This window comes from Furipterus horrens, unplaced genomic scaffold, assembly GCF_987537825.1.
Source record: "Furipterus horrens unplaced genomic scaffold, mFurHor1.1.pri manual_scaffold_2, whole genome shotgun sequence".
Classification (NCBI taxonomy): domain Eukaryota; kingdom Metazoa; phylum Chordata; class Mammalia; order Chiroptera; family Furipteridae; genus Furipterus; species Furipterus horrens.
The window spans coordinates 168,166,934-168,189,901 of NW_028327172.1; the positions used below are offsets into that span (position 1 = coordinate 168,166,934).

The window sequence follows — 22,968 nt, forward strand, 5'->3', positions numbered from 1 at the left end:
TTGTGTTTCCCAGTGCTTTGGCTGCATTTCTGGACTAACTTACTGTTTCTGTGATATGTCCCTCTCCACTTAGCCTCTTTGTTTCCGAATTTCAGCATCTCCCTTGCCCTTTTAGGTTTATGGGTATTAACAGCAACCGCTGATCCCAACCCATTGTCCCTTGAGGTTTCCCTACACCTACCCACCCCTTTATTAAACTTTCTTCAAGTTACTCAGATGGAATGTGCCATCATTTCTTGTTCGGGCCCTTGATGGATAAATAATACAATGAATGCTTCTATTACCGGGAAGTAGTATGGTATGATGATTATTTTCCATTTGGTGTCAGAATTGATCTAGGTTTCAGTACATCCCCATCACTTCATTATTTAACCACTCTGGGCCTTCATTTTCTCTAATTTAAAGTGGGGAAAATATTACCCATTTCACAGAATAGTTACAAGAATATATATGAATACTCAAAATGTTAATTAGTATATTAGTTCAAATATAGATATATGTGTGTTTGTATACACATGAATGCATATATTGGAAATTTTCATTTCTTTTCAATTTACCTTAAATAACCTCTTCACTAGGAAGGCCTGGGCAATTACAAAGCCGCTATTTTTAGTTCCTCTACACCTTGTGCTGCTGATCCCTGTGTTTCAAGTTACGCGGACCGCCACCCATCCAGTGCTCCACAAGTTCCTGCTTATCTAAATGACACTTCATTTCCTGGCGGCTCTGGTAATCTTACCTCAGGTCTGTGGAATGTCTTCAGCTGGTGAGTGCTAGAAGTCGGGGGTCCTGGTGAAGGGAGAATCTTTTGCGGACATCTTAACTCAGTGTAGGCTGCTGACTGCTGAAGTGCTAGCATCATTCATATTCGTTCCAACTGCTTTACAGAATAGCTTATTTTTTGTTTCTGTCCTTGTATTATAGATATACACTGTTTTGAGAGCCCTGGCTAAGCCCGGAGAGGTGCTTGCAAGGATTAGCTAATTGATTATTTTAAATGCTTTGAAACTGGCAGAGTTTCGTGAGAAGGATGGGCCAAATAATTTTAGCAGGCTCAGTGGGAGGGCAAACTCTACCAAATGACTCTTAATTTGCTTTGGTATATAGTAGGACTTGCTTATTGTACAAAATGTCCAGTTAAAGTGAGTTATATATGTTATTGCATTTAAAACATGACCTAGGAAAATGCTTTTAAGATAGGAAGAGGCGTTTGGGAAATATATACGAAGCTTTTGTCGAATGGAGTTGCAGCTACTGAAACCACTAGGTTTCTCTGACTCTAAACAAGCTCTGTGAAGCATGATTCGGTACTTTTAAGGGCCTGCTCTGTGTCTGGGCTGGATATGGTCACCATGGTTCTCTGCCTCAGAGTTCCAGAGACCACAAGAAGAGACCGATATACACAGTCAAAACCCTTTAATAGGGTGCAAAAAGGGGATAGCAATTAGAATATCCTATAACATCCAGGGAGTGTTTATCAGAGACTGTGGCTACATTGGAGTTAAAGAATATTACATTCAAATATAACAATGGGATTTGGGGATAGTTGTTAACCTGGTGGGGCAAAGACTTGAGATTGTGGCAGGTATCACCGGAAATGTGGCTGTAATGATATAGGTTGGGGCTTACACATTTTGACTTTATACTGTAGATAGTGGGAAACCATTGAAATTATTGAGCAGGGAAGTGCCATGATCAGATTCCTGTGGCAACATCATGGAGTATGAATTGGCTTCAGGAGAGATGTGAGGGAAAAGACCCAACTGTGACACTTCTATACTCCAAGTGGAAAGTACTAAAGATTTTTAGGGTTGTGTAGGTTTGGGGAGAAGATAATGAGTTTTTTTATAATCAAGATAAATTCAAAGTGTCTGTGGGTTAGTATGTAGGAAGTCCAGTTAAGTTCTTGTCTGTGAGATAACCAGTAGAAAGGCCAGTAAGTCCTTGGAACTCTCCTTGAGAAAGAATCAGCACTTAAACTATCACTACCACCAGAGACTTTGAGAACTGGAGGAGAGGAGGCTCTCTGGAAACCCCAGGGAGGCAGTGAGGAGCATGCACAGCAGGGGTAGAAAAGCAAGAAAGAAACAGAAGAAAATGGTGCTGTCAGAATCACGGGACAAAAAGAAGGAAAGGTGGTTCAGAAATGAGAAAATTACCTGCACAGGAAGGAAACTGTTCTCCTTTCCCGAGACATTTCTTTTCCCCCTGCCTATAGGTTTCTGCTCAAAGGACATCTCTTCAGAGATGTCTTCCCAGACCATCTACCTAAAATAGTACCCTTCCCCACTCCATATCACCTTTCCCAAGCACTGTTTTAAAATATAGGTTTTAAAATGTTTTATTCAGGTTTAGTGAGGCCAGCAGGTCAGGAGAAGACTGCCATTATTTCTTCACTCCGTTTGGGCCTTCTGTCTAATGTCCTCACCTCATCGCTGGAGACAGATGACTTTCTGGGGGTAGAAAGCCAGAGAAGTGGATCATTACATTTTTCTTTGCACACTGGATCAATTATTGATTTAGAAAACTTCTTGTCTTGGATTTCAGATCCAGTTAAATGGGATAGAGATATCTGAGGTTCTTATAAGATCCCATTAAAAAAAGAAGATTTTATAAATTTCATGGTGTAGATGTTTCAAGGTCAAAGCCATATTTGGCTACTTCCCCAATTAAAATATATGGAAGAAATAGACTAAAACTGGAAGAAAAAAGGAAATGGAGAAAACATCCTGAAAAAGTAATTTGTAAGTTGAAATATGTGTGTGAAAAGGAACCCTGCTTGGGTGGTTGTGGAAGGAAAAGTCCATGATGATGATGGACAAGCATCTTGAGTCTCCATATTAGTTTGGATTGCCACTCTGGGCAGGGTGTAACTGAACAATTTAAATATCTCATTTATACTTTTAAAATGAGGTACAATTTGTATATAGCATTATATTGGTTTCAGATGTTCATTACATGTTTCACTAAATGTTTTTAATGCTGTGACTCCATTGCACATTTTTGCTGTAGCAAAAATTCAAACTATGCTGTATGAAGAGATCATGTCCCATATTCTTGCCCCTAGATAGAACAAAGGTCAATGGTTTGCGTATTTTTCCTCCCCAGGATTTCTTTTATGCACTTACACACACACTTTGTTTTTTTGTTTGCTTGTTTAATTCATGCTTTACTATAATTTCCTTTTCCACTTATCAATGTCATAGACATCTTTCTAGGTCAGAGTATAGAATTCCACCTCCTCCTTTTAGAAAGCTGTTTTAGTAGCCACATATTATGCGACTGCATGAATAAACCATAATTTATGTTTCCATGTTGCCTTATTGATGGATAGTCAGGTTTTTAAATGTTTCGCTAGGTTTTTACTATTATAAACCCTGTGGCAACGATGCTCATTTGTTCTCCTAGTATTTTGTGGATTTAGTATTTAGGTTTAAATCTTGAAGCCACATGGAATTTATTTTGTGCAGGAGGTAAGGTGGGAATTACAGTGATTTCTTGACTTTCATCATTCAGATGATTACCCACCTGAAGAGATTCAGTCTCCAGGCACCCAAGTAAACACATTGCATCTATTATAGAAATACATTGAAAATTGTAATAAGGGGACTCTCTGTGGTAGAAAATAGTAGATAGTGTGTTGGGGAGAGGTAGCAGAAACAGCAGGCTTGACCGTTATGGACTAGAGCAGGGAGCTCTGCTTTCAGGTTGGAATGCTGCATTTTAATTAGCGATATTACTCCCAAATGTTCAGCTGCATCAGTGGGGGGATTAGAGACCCCTGCTTGCTCATCGTAATTCAGAACCTACATATCAGAATGTCTAATTAGATCTCCTCTCTTTGAAAGGTCAGTCAATAAAATTATCATGTTGTGTCATTAAGGTCTAGAAGTTACTCTGCTATAAGTGTGGTGGATTTTTTTAAAGTTAAAAATTGCCTGTTCAGGTCAAGGGTCTTTTAGCAACCTTTGCTAGACTGAGATTCTGGAAGGCCATCATGCAAAGGATCTCTGAAATTTCAGCTACTTAGAATATTTCTTGTCCTTTTTTTTTTTTTTTCTTTTTCTTTATCACTTTGGACACTGTGTTAGAGTCAGGCTCTTAAGCCCTTTGGTATATTTTCCTGTTCATAAAGAAAATAATATTTAATTCAGTCTTTGTTTTGGGTCTTGGATTCTGTAATCAAATATTACTTTCAATTAATTTCCATGGGAAGAAATCCCCAAATAAGCTCTGCTCTTCTGAAAATGTTATTATCATACAGAAATTAATGGAGCTAGATTTTTTATTTTTTTCAATTTTATTACTTGGCTATAAGTGAAGTAAGTTAGGGAGCTATCTAAAAATTTTTAAGCCACTAGGATCTTAATTAGAATTCTGTATGGGGTGACAAGTTCGGGGGGGGGGGGAATTGGGAATTATGGCAACCCTTCTGTATGACAGTTGCTGCTGTCTCGCTCCACTTACTTGGCCTCTATGAGTGGGGCCACCTCCTGGGTTCGCCAGACCTCACACCAGCTCTCTCCATATGCAAAGCTGTTGAGCTGTTAGCCTAAGGATCTGAGACTAGGGGGAGGGGGTACTCAAAGCTGAAAGTTACATTACTCTCATTTCCATTATATTATGGGTTAAATTAGCTTTTGTGAGGGTGCCAAGAAAATCTTACCACTACTAATAACAGTATTTTCCAAAGTGCGGTTGCATCAGAATCATCTGGTGTGTAATCAAAATGCTGCTTGTTGGATTCCACCTCAGAATGTGCATCTCCAGTGGTAGAGTTCAGGGATCTATTTTTAAGAAGCCTCCTATGCTATTCAGTTGTGCATTAAAGTTTGATAATATTTGATTTATAACATTATTTCAATAGGGGAAATGTACTCCTGGTTCTAACCAATTGACTTCCAAGTGTACCTTTGGAATTGTGTGCAAGGACATGGGTCTAAACTGTGTATAAAATCAGTGTCTGGATGACAATCACATTTTAAAAGAACCAACAATTAACTGGTAAATAGATTATGGCTCAGAGTATTCAGGTTAAGTTCTAAGGCAGCAATTTTCAACCTTTTTCATCTTATGGCACACATAAACTAAGGTAATTACTAAAATTCTGCGGCACACCAAAAAAATATGTTTTTTTGCTGATCTGGAAAAAATAGGTATAATTTTGATTCATTCACATTGGATGGCTGTTGTTGTGTTGGTTGTTGTCATTTTTAAAGAAAATTTGACACTCTGAAAGAAAAGAGGTCAGTGAATGTGATTAAATTGTCAAGTATTGCATGTTTTAAAAATTCTTGCAGCAGACTGGTTGAAAATTGCTGTTTTAAGGTATGGAGCTGGGGATTACACGAGGAGAGAATTCCCGCCAGAATTGAAGCACAGGATGGATATTCAGCTAGAAGGAGAAGCTGCAAGAATAATTCAGATATCTGTACCCAATGTCAGCTGGTTACTCTGCCCCTTGAGGTTTGAATAAGATGGCTCAAACCCTTTCTTCTACAGCCCCTGGAATGTCAATGCTCTTTCCAAGATTTCTACAAATGTTAGGGAACTTGTCTTCTTGGGGTTACTCCTTGAGGACCCCCTTGTCCTGCTCTGCATCTTGTGATGGTCCTTTATCTTTGTTCTGTATGGCAAGCCCTTTTTTGACCCCTCAGCAGCAAAGAGTTATTTTATTAGTCAGCATCTTTACAGATGATTGTGGGATCAAAGGGCAGGAGTCACATGACCACATCACACATCATAGAATAGTACTGACAATCATGTCTTAAACATCCCCATCCTCAAAGGTGTTTTTGAACAAACCACGACAGAGATGTGTCTCACTGGACAAGCCACTGCATATCATATCCTGGTCTTTCTCCATCTTGCTGGCTCCCCTCTCTCCTTTGTCTCAACCATCTCTCCAGGCTTGCATGGAACTCCAAATTCTTCTCACTCTTTTCTTCAGAAAATATCAACTCTCTTGAACCCCTTTTCCCCAACTCACTCCCCGGGACAATGCCGACCAAGGTCCTTGGCTGAGAAAAAGTGTCATTCAGTCTTTTCTTTAACAAAATCCATCATCCTTAGGAAAAAAAAAAAAAAAAAAAAAACTATTTGGGGATTCAATAATATCTTCCAAAGATCTATTTTATATTTCTTTCATGGAAAAATGAATTCTGTCTAGGCTCTACTGGATGGATAAAGGCTGAGAAAGAATCTTTTCTTCCTACATAACTAGAGAATCTTTTTTGTTAGGAGATGCTCATCTGGAAAAAGTTAGGCAGGATTTTTATAAGGTTTTAACAGGCAGATACACACCAGTGAGCTCCCATTAGTTAACCTCACCAGTCTTTACAACGCTTTGTATAACATGTTTAGGAAGAGATCATCTGTATTTATAGCCAAATAAATGCAGACAGAATCAGTTCCCACTTGCCAGCAGAAAGAATGCTACTGACGCCAGGTGAGTGGCATTTGCAAGGCCATTCAGGGCATTCTGTGTCATAAATCGCATTTTGAGACTAAAGCACCAGAAATTGTTTTCAGGATGGTTTGCTTTCTTGCTATCTTACCTTGTGTGTATCTGATAGCTTTTTGTTTTGCTTGAAATGGAAAGTCACTTCCCAGATGAGAGATTATTTTATTTAGTACTCTTATTTTCTTGGAAAGTAGTCTGAATTTTTTTTCCTATTAATTATGCACAGTGATTCTCAATTGGTGAGAAAATTATGATCTCATAATCTCTTTTCCTTATCACTGCTGAATGATTAGCCTCATTTGCTGTGTGAGTTCCACTTCATGGTTGTGAAATGATCACTCTCCCTGACTCTGGCTAAGCACGTTGGCTTGATGGCTTTGACCTTTACCATGAAAACAAGGGAGATGAAAGGATGTGACCTGTGTATAAATTGTCACTCACATGGGGTTATTTTGGCTAACAGCTTGAAATACATATTTTGCTAAACTCCTAGAAGGTACGAGTGGAATGTTTTGTGTTTGGGGTTTTTTAAGGCCTTCCAGAGTTATTTTTAAGCAATGAGAAAAAAGTTTGATTGCCCATTCAATACAAACAATAAATTTATATACTGAATCGTAAGCTCTGTGAATAAGTGCATTATAGGTTCCCAAGAATGGTACAGTTCAGTTTGCTTTATCTGCTCTTTGATAGGTATTACTTCCACTGCACTTAATTGGGACCACTGAAAAATTTAGATTCAGTGCATATTAGTGACTCCAAGGGATGTATAAATATCTCACCAAATCCCTTTAAATGGTGTTCTGGATTTGGTCAAGGGTCTCACTGTAGTAATTTGCAGGTGTGACTGATATTAACTTATAAATTTCCCATGACTGGTCCTTTGTTGATTTCAGGCTTCCCCCCTGTTCGGTAATGATTGCTCAGCAAGCCTATTTTACCTTCCTTCTCTGTGGGCCCTTTATTGCTTTGAGACGTGCCTCTGTGTGTGTATGTGTGTACATATTCTTAATAGTAATGCATGGGCAACAGCAGACCCTCCATATTACCCTGCCCAGGCTCTGTAGCTTCAGTTTCACTGGAGAGGACACTCCAGCATCATCGCAAGATGTCGATTCAACACGGGAGGAGACAGATACCGTGTCACTCCCGAGTCGGACTGCACAGCCATTCTCGGCGGTGCAGATAGACTCTTAAGAAGCTACACCATCGTCTCTCGAGACGGACGGCTGCCGCCGCCGCCGCCGACAACGAATGCATGAGATAGTATTTCCCACTAGAGCATATTCATTTGAGATTGTGGAGCTATTTCGTACTTGACATATTTCTTTCTTCATTTGACTGTGCATTTATTTCAGGGGACTTGGACTTAGATTGGGTAAGTGATGACAAAACAATAGGGACAGTGTAGAAATAAACACATGCTCTAATGATCTGTACAATATCACACTTGGTTACTGATCCTGTGACATTATTTCTAGTTATCACCATCAGGATATGTTTGAAGTCCAGCATAATGACCTAATGTGTTGCTGTAAAGGCGCTGATAAATTTATATGTGGGTAAATAATGATTGATTTTTAAAATTCATTTTATTCTTCATTATTGAAAACGAGATTCCCATCCTCTGACATTAGAATATAATCTTTCTATCATTTGCTCTTTTTTTTCTGTCACTAAAATTTTGAACTATATTGCATAGGGTTGAATTTCTCACTGGTTAGTTCTGACTCATTTTAGAGACTTGAAAAAATAAATTGTGTTACAACCATGTCAGAACTGCTTGGCTTGTGTTATTGATAATCATTGTGCTCAGCTAACATACCTGTTTAAATGAAGATCTTTAGGATATTCTTACTACTTCAGTTAGAGTTGTACCATGTTTTCATTAATTCATTCAAAATATATTTATTTGTAACCAACTTCATCTTTCTCAGCTTTATTGCGGAATGACTGACAAAAATTATATGTATTTAGGTTGTACAGGGTGGTGATTTTTTATGGTGTTCAATGTGATGATTTAAACATATACTTTGTGAAATGATTACCACAATCAGGTTAATACATCTGTCAGCTCGCATAATAACATACAAAAAAATATTTGAACCATTTTGGCGGTAAAACGGATTAGCAGTAGAAGAGATACCTGTATGATTCTGTAAGTGTGGGTCTATCTTTTTTATTAATAATGAAGAAGATACATAATATTCAATAACATTAAGCATTAAGATGGGCATAAAGCCTATATTAATGCAATGAGCTTTAGGTAAGTATAAAATTTCTAATAATAATAGTAATGGGCATTATGTAGTAGCAGTAGTTAATATTGAGAACTTTTATATGACAGTCTGTGTTCTAAGTGCTTTATGTGTGTATAAGCTCATTTAATCTTCATAACAATCCTATAGGGTAGATTGTTATTATCCCAACTTTAAAATTGAGAACTGAAGGACAGAGATGTTAATTAAATTGTCTGAGGTCACACACTAGGAAGCCACAGAAGAGAGGTTTGACTTTAGAGAGAATTGCCAAGTTCAGGAGGCAATTCACACACACACACATGTTACACTTATGCAATAGTTGCCTTCTTTTTGCCATATTTAGGCCATACTTACACTAAAAAAGTATTCACTGTTTATCTGAAACCCATGCTCTTAACCTTCATGCTCATACTGTCTGAAACCCAAGCTTAACTGATAAATGTTAATTTTGTACACCTCAGGTCAATTCTTTTCTATATCTTCTCAAGGTTTTATTGGTCAAGACAGTTCTTTTTTCTAGAGTGAGAATATATCTTAGCAAATATGTACTTTTAGTTTACTCCATGTTCAGCGTTGTGCCAAAGATTAATTAAAGATAGTTCTGCCTGTAAAAGAGTGCACAACCCAGATATGTGAAAGGCTAATTAATTATATTACAGTAAGTAGAATAATAGCTTTGTTGGGCTCTGAGTTGTTAACTCTCCCCAGAAAGCTTGGAGAAAAAATAATAGGGTAGGGAGCATTTGAATTGGTTCTTAAGGGATGAATAAGAGTTCATTAGGAAAGAAACAATGGGTAAGAAGGAAACAATGTGGAAAAAGACATAGATATGTGCAAGTGCATGATGGTATCATTTTTTAAAACATAAGGTTCATGTGCTCTGCCTAACAGTGGTTGATGAGAATTGGAGAGTGGGATATAGACTTCAACGCTCTACTCAGAAACCTTATCCTAGACCACTGGGAGCCATTGAAGATTTTTAAACAGTGAAGTGACATGATCAGAGGTCCTTGAGAGTTGCTAGGGTGTGCAAGAGGATGTGGCCTAACATGGTACTGGGTAAATTGACCAAATGCTTAATCCAGCGCCATCTGAGTCTTCATCATACTACCTTGGCTTGTAAATTTCATTTTGTCAGAGATGAAATAAAACTAGAGAAGACATTAAAAACAAATGGAAAGTAGTTCAGGAGTGTATACTTTAGGGCATTCTAAATTACTGGAAGGAAAGCAAGTTACATGAGCCTAAGTGTGGAATGAAAGATATGGATTTATCAATAAAATAAAGTATTATGTGAAAACTAGACACCCATTTATCTCATCACATGATAAGAGAATATGCAAGTGGTTATATAATGTAGGCATTGAATAGGAAAGCAATATATGTGAAACTCTGCCATCCTATATAAATCGGAGTTATAATAGTTATCCTACTTTTCATTATTATACCGTTATTAGGATTCTTCATATAGTCTTACCTTCTAACTTTAATTCTTCTAAGGAAAAATATGAGGGGCATTTTTTTGTTCAAGATGGCTTACAATTCATCTCCTTTGCTGGAAGGACTTTATGATCTCCTAAATTACCTTATAATCTCAGGTTTCTGTGTAATGTAGGATGTACATTAGCTCTGGAAAGGAAATCTGAAATATGCTCTAAACATCACATTTTGATGATGCTAATGATAATTTTTGAATGTTCTGGATAAGAGGATCTGAAAGCATTATGAACAGAATAAGCAGCAGAAGGTCTGCCATAGGCAGAGAAGGTCAAATAGAAACAATCCCCCTGGAGTCTTAAATGCATGTTGGCCTCAGGCGCGTGCAGAGTCCATGCCTGTGCATGTTCTCAATGGAGCTTCATTCCACGTCACCCGGTAGGAAAAAAAGTACAAGCACTGGGTCCCAGAGCTAGTATGCATAAAAAGTGGGGCTAGAATTTAACTCTCCTAACTTTCACTTTTATAACAGGTTGTCCCAGCTTTCACTCTGGAGTTTTACAACGGTAATGGGAAATTTTGTGGCATGTTGAGGGAGAATGAAGCCAAGAGCCCGGTGCACTCTGCAGTTAGTCTCTCAAAATTTTGTGGCTTGCTTCTGGTGAGGAAGCGTTAACTTGGCAACAGAGCCACCACAAGGTTATGTTCACTTGAGAACCATGTAGTTGGAATCCGACCCAGTGTTATAATGAATGGGTCCAGCAGACTCCCTGTCTGGGCCTTGGGGCAGAAGATAGATGTTGAATTCAAATACTAAAGGCTGATTTACATTTAGTGTCTCTCTCTCTCTCTCCTTAGCTTGTTTTCTTGATAACTTTTGTTATCAATTCAGCTATATTCGTATTTGATAAATTGACTCTTACAAATTTAAAATGCTTCAAATGGACAAACCTTTATTTTGACCTTGCTTTGGAAATATTTTATAAACAAACAGAAATCCAAGACCCAGATGAATAATAGTGCTCAGCTGTAAATTATAATGCAGTGACACTAACAATTAAAGCAACACTGCCACCCAACTCAAGTAAATCAGTAGCTTCCTAGTTGCATTTGTACTTGAGAATCATTGTGGCCGTGGCAAAGGTATTGATACTACCGCAAACTTGAGCTGTGAAGAATTAATTCCAGTGTTCTGGTTGCCTAGCTGGAGTAGGAAAGGATGCTCTGGTGCACTTTTTATGGTTAGTGCAAATTAGCAGGTAGTTGTGGTAATAAAGTTCTCTTCTTGATCTATGGCAGGAGATAGCTAGTCTGCAAGAGTTCATTTCAGACTGTAATTAGTTTGTTCATTAAGGTTGGGGAATTCAATGACACAGCTGCATGAGGTACCATTGAAAGCTACCTGAACATATGGCAGAAGGATAATGCAAACTAAGTTCCTAAAAGAAAAAGGCAAAATGGTACAGCTTTGTGCTTTTACTTTACATCCTGCAGTGATTTCCTGAAGGGGGGGACGGTGACTCCAAACCTTCTAATATATACTGATTTTAGAAGGGGGAGGTATATATTTTCCTTGAATGGTAACATATATTACATATAAAAGTATATAGCTTGTCCCTGCACACATCCCTAGACATCTAGATACATGCACCAAGGGCTGAACGTTGTTCTTTGGTTCCTAAACATACTTCTGTCTCCCCTTGTGTTTTTAGAGTTAATTATTAATCTAACAAGGTTTTCAGTCTGGTTAGAGGTGCATATACAGAGGTGAAATGAAATTAGTGGTTATATCTGTTTTCTGTAAGACTTATGGGTCTTTGGACATAGATGTAAAATTCAATCTTGCTTGTGAAATGCAAGCACTTAGATAGAAATAGTCTCTTAAATTTGCTTTTTGTGCTTACAAACTAATCTGACTTCAGACATATAGTTATAGTCAGTAAGGTTTAAAAACCCTTATAGTACTTGACTTGCAAAAACCAAGGCCTGTAATTCAAGCAGATTATAGGAAGAATGAAATATGTTTTGTTAGGAAGAAAGCCCAGGAGGTTGAAAAAATTGACTGGAGCAAAGCACAACTTGATTTTAACCATTATACCAAAACATTATTATATCTCTTTTCATATTCGTTATTTGTCACCCATAAACATGGTAAGTGAAAGTGTTATTGAAGTAAAAGCATTCAACCCAGGAAACAAATAGGTGTGGAATTGCAACACATCCCTGATATTTTGTTTTTTGCAATTGATTTACTCTATAATTAGTGCCAAAAGCTATTCTTGACTACATTATGTGCTCATAACACTAAGGTCTCTTTTTCTTGTGACTCTCAATCCAAATTGATGGATAACACAGATGAAACAAAATTCTTCTGCCAAAACTGAGGTGTTGAATTATGAAGAAACTCAGAAGAATATGCACAAGGAGATGGTGCTCGATTGTTCCATGGGTTCCTGATCATAAGGAAGCTTTACATCCTATTTTGTGGTTTTCTGTACCATATAAATTTTAAAATGTGTGTGTGTGTTGCTTTTGTAATAATTCAAAGACTTTTATTTTCAAGAATGTAAATTTACTTCTGTGCAGGATCTAATGATTGTGGCTGCAGCTCTGAATGAAAGGTGGTGTGGGAGGCAGAGGCTTGTAGGTAAATGCACAGGAAGGGGAAACCTGCAGAAAGGCAGGTTAGGGAATGTTAGAGATCAGAGGAGGATGGGCTCTGAGTTTAATATACCTGTCAGAACAAACCCAAGTGATAGGTTGAATTAAGTGAATATATTACAAATCAAATGATGACAAAATCAGGGTGCCAGGCCAGTAGCATAATCTGGGATCTAGTTTGATGATGGTCAATGAAGGCTGAATTGAAATGAATCAGGAGTCAGAAGGAATTGGGAGATCGTCCCAGGTAAGGCAACTTTCATCTCATTCCTCAAACTTTCATATTTTTAGATAAAATAATCTTCATGACAGAGAGAAATCTACTCAAATGTACATGAGAAAAGACAAACGAAAATACCTGAGTAGATTAGGGAGTACAAGCCTTGACCCCAATTGCATTTATGTCTCAGGTATTAACCTCATAAATACATTACCATGGAGAATAACAAGACATTTATCTGACAGTCAGTGGACAATTCTGCTGCTTTTTTTTTTTTTTTTTGGCTTTTACCTACAGTAGGGGAAGGGCAGCAGAAGTCTGTGGCTCCTGGTATCACACAGGTTTAGCAAGGTTGTACAGTGTGTTTAGAATCTGAATTGTTCTGTCTGTAGTATTGGGGCCTGGTGAAAGCTGTTGCTCCCCAGAAAAATGTGTTTGCTAAGGAGTATCTCTTCACTGATTGTTAATTATTCAACCTTCTGCTGTTGTTTTGTGTATGAGAATTTTATAGCCATTTTGAGGAGACAAGAGATGCAACCATTCATTCATTTTTACATTCATTCACTCATTAACTATGCTAGATACCATGTCTCTAGCAATGAATGATGCAGCAACATCTTTGCCTTCACGGGGATTACAGTCAAATAAATGACTTACCGTAAGTGATGCAAATCTTCTGTTCTTTTTGCCTGCTTCTAATGTCCTATCTCCTTGCTTAAATCACTTTTTATTTTACAAATGCAGACTAGGATAAAATTAAACAAGGCCTTGTGGTGTTAAAGCTTTGTTAATTTCATAGGATGGTTTCAGCACATTTACTAGTGTCTGGTGAAGAATTGTGATAATTGAGATTCAGCTATACTAATTAAAACAAGTGAACAAAGTCTGTTTAATGTCCCTTTCCTCAAAATTTTTAATTTCTCTTTTGCTTACTCTTGATTTTGCAGAATTCTGTAATCCTCACTGGAGTTTTCCTGTCATTAGAGAAATTTATGAAGTTATGCTGTTTTGGGAACCTGAAGAAATTCTACAGCAGTAATATTTTAAAATTTAGGTTCCTTTGGTTCAACTCATTTAAATCAATGAATTTAAATGAATATGTATTCTGAAAGTCAAGCTTTCATAAGAAATTCTGACCAATGTTTATTGTTTTACTATGCCAAGGTTAAAACTGAGTCCCCATATGCTTCCGCAAATCTCCTCAGGAATTAAAAGCTAAATTTTGATATGAAATCGGCTAAATAAAAACTGTATCGAAATAGGAAGAAGGAAATTATGCAAAATGCTAATAGAGGTTGTCTCTGGATAGTGAGATCAAGAGGTTTATATCTATTTAATTTTTTCTACATTTCTACATCTCAAATTTAGCAGCAAAGAAGATACTTAGAAAACTAGAGTAATAACAAGTGTGAAATGCTCTCATGGATTGAGATTTCTGCCATAGATAGAACTTTCCTTTCAAAGGCAGGTTTCAACTTCCTTTCAAACAATCCATTCACTTTTAAAATGGAGGCATCCTTTGGTTTATTTTATTTTATAGATTGGTATTTCACTTATTTCATTAGAACACTAACTCATCAGGTTTTTTCTGAGTTGATTTGATCCAATGGAGAATTCAGCTTCACCTTTTTAATTTAGTCCAATTTTGAAAACAGTGCTGCCCTGTGATTGAGTGCAATGTCAATAATAAAAACAGAATAGTGATAATAAATAGTGCCTTTATGAAATGTGTGTGTGTGCGTGTGTGCATGTGTTGGGGTAGGGGTAGAGGTTTGCGAGAAATCGGATTTCTACCTGTTAGTATAATTTTTAACCTCATTATCTACTCCAAGAATTGGAGAAACTTGATAAGTGGTTCCAAATGAAATGGGAGAAAGAGTTGAGGCCTGGCTTCCTGAGTGTGGGATGAACTTTCAGGCCATGAGTTTTATACATAATAAGGATATAGATTTTAGAAGCTAAGAGCTGGGTTCAGTTCCTAACCCTGTCACGGGATAGCTGTGTGAGCTCTGAAAATTACTTAACCTCTCTGAATTTCCTAATTTGTGCAATGTGGAGGTAATTTCTACCTTTCAAAGTTGCTTTGGGCAAGTAATGTGTATAAAATGTTTGCCATCATGTTTGGCACATGTAGCTACTTTTGGAACATGAGAAGGCTGCCTATTGGTGGGAAATCCTCACACAAGTTATTATTATCCCGGATTGCCTACTTTAGGAAAATCAACCTTTCTCAAGAAAAATTGTCAACTCTGACAGGAAGTTAAGAACTTTTGTAATACATGAAGTATTACAAAGCACTACCCAGGGTGAGAATTTTGTTCATGACACTGAGTGGTTTTGCAAGCAAGGAATAAGGACTGTTGCCCACACACCGATTAACTTCGCCCCTCATTAGTAATGGGTGCCTGCAGACATCATTTCTTTTGCTTTATCTTATTTCATGAGGATGACATCCAAGAGAACACAAGTAGAAATCCAGTTGTTATGCCTTGCTGTTAGCGGAGCAAGTGTAGGGTAAACACCATTCGAGTTAGATGTATTACACTAACCTCAGTTGAATGAGCAACCAAAAGGCCAAGAAACACTCTATCAAAGCTGAGGAACAGGGGACTGAATGAAAGAAGGTGAAAGGAGTAGCCACAGAACATACATACATGGCCCATGGACATGGACAATGGTGTGGGGATTGCCCGAGGGATTTGCGGGTTGGGGTAGAGGCGGGCAAAAGGGGGAAAAGTGGGGACAACTGTAATAGCATAATCAATAAAATATAATTAAAAAAAACAAAGCTGAGGAACAGCTTATTTTGAATTACAAGATGGAAACTTCAAAACTTAGACCTGGGTTTAATTAGGAGTTTTGGGCATTCTTACCCGAAATCACAAGAGCAAAATAGTTGAAAGTGATTCCTTTACTTGGGGCCTCTTTTTTTTTTTTTTTAAACCTGTAATTATTCTCCCTATTTCAGATTACAATTGAAGGTAGTTTATAATCTTTGCTTTCTCCTTTTGCTTTTTCATGTCATTAATAATTATTTACTGAAGATTTATTAAGGCCAAAAACTAAGCTAAATTTTGAGAGTGCCAAAGGTTTAAGAATTGCTTCCTTCCATAGCTGTGTGGTAGGTTAGTTACATATAAAAGGGACAGAATAGCCATAGTAGAAGGTAGTTTTTGATGATGAATGCCAAATGAATGTCTCTATAAAATACTCTGTGTTGACAGTTCAGTAAAAGTAGAAATTGAGCCTTTAGTTCTCTCCAACTCTTATAGGTGAAAACACTTTATCAACCTTCAATTTTCCCAGATCACAGCTGAGCAGCTGCCTTGATCTACCTTTTCTATGGGCACTAAAATCCCAAGGTGTCATCTGGAATTTGAGAGCCATGCTCCATTAACACTAATGAGTGACTTATGGTTAAATCTTCATGGATCAGGCTAAACATCTCCCTGTAGGTACCAGTTCACATTTCATTTCTGTGGTCATCACACCAGCGTGCACTAAATTGCTTGCATCATTTAACCTGTAAGGGTGTCCAACAAACCGATGATATATGGTATGGAAGGTATTCCGCGTAGTCCAGGCTGTTATTGAAAATTTTCTGGTTTCTTGATTACAGTTTCACATTCAGGTCAAATACAGTTATAAATTTCCAGGCCCTCATTGTTTCCTGTAGTATTTGGGTCAACATACTTTATATGTGGAATAATATGACTTTACAATGACTGTCATAACAGTAATGGAACCAATTTGCTTGGGGAATCTAAAGATTTAAGTTAAACACTCTTGATAATTGAATTGCCAGCATGTTATATTTTTGTCATTCTAATGATTTGTAAAATAACCTTCAGATTCATAGGCGGGCAAATGAGCAATTTTTAAAATACTGTCGTGAGAAACTCAAAGGACAAAAAAAAAATCTATTTTCTACATAACTCTGAATAGTTGTTTATATTAATTGTGTCTACGTTGATTATAAATTTAATGTCAGGAAACATAGTTGAGATGTATAATTCAAGATTAATAAGAAGGTGTTCTGTTATATGATTTAGTCATGAGCCACAGCTTGAAGCCTCTCCTTCCATCACTAATGAGTCTCCTCCAGATTTTCCTCTAAAGCCATAAGATTCTGAACCTCTGAACTGCCGTGTGTGTGTGTGTGTGTGTGTGTGTGTGTGTGTGTGTGTGATTCTTTGTGCCTGTGTGTTTGCCCTTTTGTTTGGGAACTGGTCCTCGCCAGCATGTTGCTGACAAATCAAATCTCTGTTGCAGAGTCTGGCTGTTAGATTGAGAGCCATTAATAATTGGCAATTTGTAGCTGTCATAATGATGGTGGGGATTTTCCAGATGGCTTTTCCCTTTCTCTTGAGAAGGGCTAAGACTTATACTTATTCTCTTTGGTGGGGTTTTGATCATGCAAACATTGGTCATGCCCCTTGACCCACAGTAGGGACAGAATTTGGTTGACTCATCTCTGGTCTGGGGACAGGCCTGTATCTTGTTTTCCCTAGGACAGGTTCACAGGCTTATCTGAGCTTTGGCTTTCTGATAAAGGGGCAAGGCTTCCAAAGGGTAAGAGTAGAGTGTATTAGGCTGGAGATGGTAGAAGTATTGGGGTTTTACCGCTGCACATTTGAAAAGAGAAAAGAAGAAGAAGAAGAAGGAGAAGGAGAAGGAGAAGGAGAAGGAGAAGGAGAAGGAGAAGAAGAAGAAGAAGAAGAAGAAGAAGAAGAAGAAGAAGAAGAAGAAGAAGAAGAAACGCCCATCTGAACTTTTAAAATAACTAAACCATTTGTTAAGAAAATAGAAAGTAGGAAGATGAAAGCATTATGTTTCTTTTGGACCTAATTGTAGGCTAAATGATACAAGTTTAAATTAGGAACAAAATGGTAGTTTTATAGCAAATACTTTTCTCCCCTCTAACTTTGTTCCCTTTCTTGTGCTACCACATCATGTACCCAAGGGGGAGAAGAGAATTTTCTATAAAGTTTTATAGTTAATGCCATCTGAGCGGTGTTATGTTTGAGAATGGGGATAGGGTAGTTGGGAAACGTCTTTCCTGTAGAACTAATGACTGTAATCAAGCTTCTTTCTGCCCCACAGTCCTTGTAGTTGGGCTGTCCTTTGACTAAAATTCTGTTCTCTAAGCTTCACAGAAATCTCTGTGTAAACATGACCTTATTTCATACTTTCCCTGACCTGCTCAGCTGTACTAGGTTGTCCCTTTCCTGCCCTGTGATATCCTCAGTTGGTCTCCTCATCTGCTCTCTTCTTCCTCATGTCACTAATCATCCCTGGTTCACTGCTCAACGTCTGCCACTCTCATGAGGAGGCAAAAGTTCCATGAGGGCAGGGATTGTGTCTCTTACTGCTACACCCTCAGGGTCTAGTATCAGGTGGAGATTCAAAATATATTTATTGGACTAATGTCTTCATTTCTCACCTTAGGCTCTGCATATAGAACCTGAGTCTCTATGGAGACAGAGCTCTGCTATGCTTGTTGCATTATCACGGATACACTACTCCAAGATGTGCAATTTTTCCCCCACATTTTAACATTTCTTAAATCAGGATACACATTAAATATATACATTTAATTAGGTAGTGATTATCACCCATAAAAGCTGCTACTCATTTGATGTGGATCTTATAATTAAATGTGCCCCAGAATCAAGAACATTGTGGTGGACAGAATGGCCCCCCAAAGATAGCCATATCCTAATCCTTGAAACCTGTGAATATGTTACCTTACATGGCAGAAGGGACTTTGCACATGTGATTTAGTTAAGGTTTCTAAAATGGAGATATTGGCTTGGATTATTCAGGTTAGCACCCAATCTTTATGAGAGGAAGGTAGGAAAGTTAGAATCAGAGAGGAAGACTTGATGGTGGAAGTATAAGTTAGAATCATGTGGAACCACAAGCCAAGGAATGTGAGTCTTAAAAGAGGCAGGGGAATGCATTCTCCCCTAGAGCTTCCAGAAGGAACATAGCTCTGCCAGCCATTTTAGACTTCCACCTCCAGAACTGTAAGCTGATAAATATGCATTGTTTTGTCACTAAATTTGTATTGATTTGTTATAGCAGCTATAGGAAACTAATATAGGCATTTTATTAGGGGCAATAACATGTGTTACATTCTTAATTTTTTTAATGTCCGGTTTCATAATCTTCTTGGGCATTGCTAAGGTGTGTCATTGACTCTCTAGGAACAAAACATCATTGATATTTCAGGATCTAGACAGGGTATAGTTGTGGAATTATCTGATGCCTTTTTGCAGATGCTGTCAGTGCACCATCCATACTCCCTTAACCTATTCCAGAGGTCACCTGCAGGTAGTTCCTATATTAGAATGAGCAGTCATCTCATTTTGCCAGGACTTTGAGAATTCTCAGGATGCAAGACTTGGTCAGGTGCTATGACCAAGAAATTCCTGGCAAGCTGGGTTGGGGTGTTCACTCTACCTTGGGGCTTTTACCATCTTATGATGAGGACATTCTCACCTTACAAACAGGGTGTGAGTTAACACTACAGAGCATCTTTTAAACAACAAGGGTGGAGAGTTGGTGGGTAAGTGTCCAGCTTCCCTGCCTCTCAGTGGGAATGTTCTGAGGCATGTTTCATGCAATCTCCCAGAGGGTCCCCTCCATGATTGAGCCCTAATTGCCCACAATGCTCTTCAGTGAACTTCTTATTGGCTTTCCTTGTTACCTTGTCTTCAACCCTCACCACGCTTCTTAAATTACTTAAAAATTTTTTTATTTAATTATTTGTTTGTTAATTAATTAATTAATTTATTTATTTTTAGAGAGAGGGGAAAGGAGAAAGAGAGGGAGAGAAACATCATTGTGTGGTTGCCTCTCACTCGTGCCCCCAACTGGGGACCTGACGTGCAACCTAGTTATGTGCCCTGACTGGGAATCGAACCAGCAACACTTGGTTCTCAGGCCGACGCTCAATCCACTGAGCCACAGCAATTAAATTACTTTTCAAATAAACTTTTTGTACCCGGTCCTTGCTTCTGGGGCTGTTTTTGGATGAGCCCAAAGTGGGATATCACCCTAGGCTTAAGTGTTTTATGTGATAAAGTCCAAAATCCCTCACATGGCCTCAAACATCTGGACCAAGTCTTCCCTTCTAGCTTTATCCCTGCTCTCTTCACCAATTAACATAACAACCATACCAGTCATTATTCAGAATCTAGCCTGTTCCAAATTTCTTCCTCACATAGTCATTTTTCCTGCCTAAAAGTCATGTTCATCCTTTATATTCCCACTTAAATGTTACTTCCTTATGGAGGTGTCCATGTCTCACCTGCACTTTTCCTTTGTGGCACATATTATGAAATGAATTAATTATTTTACTGGAGGGTGATTATCTTTTAGATGTGGGTCTTGCAAAGAACTTGAACATACTTGTATCACATGGTATTGGTATAAAGTAAGGTTTATAAGAAAATCACAGGCAGAAGGGTCAGTGTGATGCATGTGTCCCCTGTCCTCTGGTCAGCTAGCGGAGAGGAACACTAGCCTAGGCACAGTTGTGGGAAGGTCTCCTAAAGAAGGATCCTGCTATGTACCACTGCATACATTTATAAGGTAACTGGGAAGAAGCGGGGGACATCTAGTCAACTTGCAACAGTAGAAGCCTCCTGGACAGAGAGATATTCATTTTTTTTTTTAAGTATACTTGATTGATTATGTTGTTACAGTAGTCCCAATTTTTTTCCCATTGCTCCTCTCTGTCAAGTACCCCCCTTCCCTCTAGCAATCCCACCCCCCCCTTAGTTCATGTCCATGGGTCATGCATATAAGTTCTTTGGCTTCACTCTTTCCTATATTATTCTTAACTTCCCCCTATTTTGTACCAACTGATTATGCTTCTTAATCCCTGCACCATTTCCCCATTTCTCCCTCTTTCACCTTCCAGCTGATAACCCTCCAAATGATCCCCATACTTATGATTCTGTTCCTATTTTGGTTAGCTTAACTGGATTTTGTTTTTATTTTTTAGATTCAGTTGCTGATAGCTATGAGTTTGTTGTAATTTTAATATTCATAATTTTGATCTTCTTTTTCTTAAGTAAGTCCCTTTGACATTTCATATAATAATGGCTTGGTGATGATGAACTCTTTTAGCTTTATCTTGTCTTGAAAGCACTTCATCTGCCCTTCTATTCTAAATGATAGCTTTGCTGGATAAAGTAATCTTGGTTGTAGGTCCTTGCTTTCATCACCTTGACTACTTCTTGCCTGCAAAGTTTCTTTTGAGAAATCAGCTGACAGTCTTATAGGCACCCTTTTGCAGGTAACTCTCTGCTTTTCTCTTGCTGCTTTTTAGGTTCTTTCTTTATCTTGAATCTTTGGCATTTTAATTATGATGTGTCTTGGTGTGGTCCTCCTTGAGTCTAGCTTGTTTGGGACTCTCTGTGCGTCCTGGACTTCTATGTCTATTTTCTTCATCAAATTTGGGAAGTTTTCCTTCATTATCTTTTCACGTAAGCTTTCAATTTCTTGCTCTTCCTCTTCTCCTTCTGGCACCCCTATGATTTGAATGTTGGTATGTTTAAAGTTGTCCCAGAGATTCCTAAGCCTCTAATTTTTTTCAATTCTTGTTTATTCCTTCTGTACTGGTTGATTGTTTTCTTTCAAATCATTGATTTGAACCTTGGTTTCTTTCCCTTCAACATTGGTTTTGTGTGGACTTCCCTTCGTTTCACTTAGCATAGCCTTCACTTCTTTCCTTATGTGTCTGCCATACTTAAGCATATCTGTCAAGCCTGTGAGCATCTTTATCATTGGTGTTTTGAATTCTGTGTCTGTTAGGTTGGCTACCTCCTCATCTGTGAGGTTGGCTATCTCCTCATTGCTTAGTTCTCCCACTGGAACCTTGATCTGTTCCATCTTTTGGGCCATACTTCTCTGTCTCCTCATCTTGACAGGCTCCTGTGTTTGTTTTGAGATAGTCTTATTAAACCAGAGTTTAGCTAGATGTATCATCCCAATTTTTAAATGGAAAGTCCCATCAGTTAAAAAACTGTTGAGTCCACACTTTCAAATATGTATATTTATTTCTTTGTACATGTACCTTGGTCAAGCTAAATGTCAAATAGTAGAGAAACTGACTTTCTTTTGTGAGATGAGCATAAGCAAAAGTAAAAATAAATACAACTAAAAAATTAAAAAACAAAGTGGTAAAACCTTGGCACATCCTAATAGATCATTTTGTGTGTGTCCTGGTGTGCACATATCTCTCTGGAAATTAATGTTCTAGAGCAGTGTTTTTCTGAGCTAATGAATCCCCTGGGGAGCTGGTTAACTGGAAGACTGATTGATTTGGTCTTTGTGGGGCCTGGGATTCTGCATTTCTAACTAGCTCCCAGGTGCTGCCGATAGAATTGGTTTGTGAACCATACTTTGTATAGCTGGGTGCTCAAGCATCTTGCTGCCCACATATTCAATAAGCCACAGAGATTTAGACGCTCAGATTAAAAAGAGTGATATGGCATTTCTATTTTTTGGAATAATTCTGTCTCATGGTTTGCTTTCCAGGTGAAATAGTGGATTGTGTGTGACCTTCACCGCACTGTGGAATGATTGCCCATCAGAAAATATAAAGTGAAGGACAATGGGGCAAGGTGAGAGTTTGCTGATTCTTCATTTCTCCGGTCCTTTACATTCTAATAATCTGTTCTTATTCACTTGAAAAGATGGCAGAAACTCACCAAGCCCCATGACCAAGTTTTATGCTGGGTGCATTACATGCACCTTTCTATTTCAGATCTGGCTCTAGTGACAGAAACTAGTTTGAATACAAAGAGGTGTGCTACCCTGTGTGTGTGTGTGTGTGTTTGTGAGAGAGAGAGAGAGAGAGAGAGAGAGAGAGAGAGAGAGAGAGAGAGAGAGAGAGAGAGAGAGAAAGGGAGAGG

At 38.1% G+C, this 22,968-nt stretch overlaps 1 long non-coding RNA gene across 1 annotated transcript; it reads left to right on the plus strand.

Annotated features, from left to right (window-relative positions):
- Window positions 1-651: 651 nt before the first annotated feature.
- On the plus strand, window positions 652-22,678 carry LOC150019910 (uncharacterized). The gene is made up of 2 exons (XR_016509098.1): window positions 652-766; window positions 22,592-22,678. It is a non-coding gene; the product is annotated as an uncharacterized LOC150019910 (long non-coding RNA).
- The last annotated feature ends 290 nt before the right edge of the window (window positions 22,679-22,968 follow it).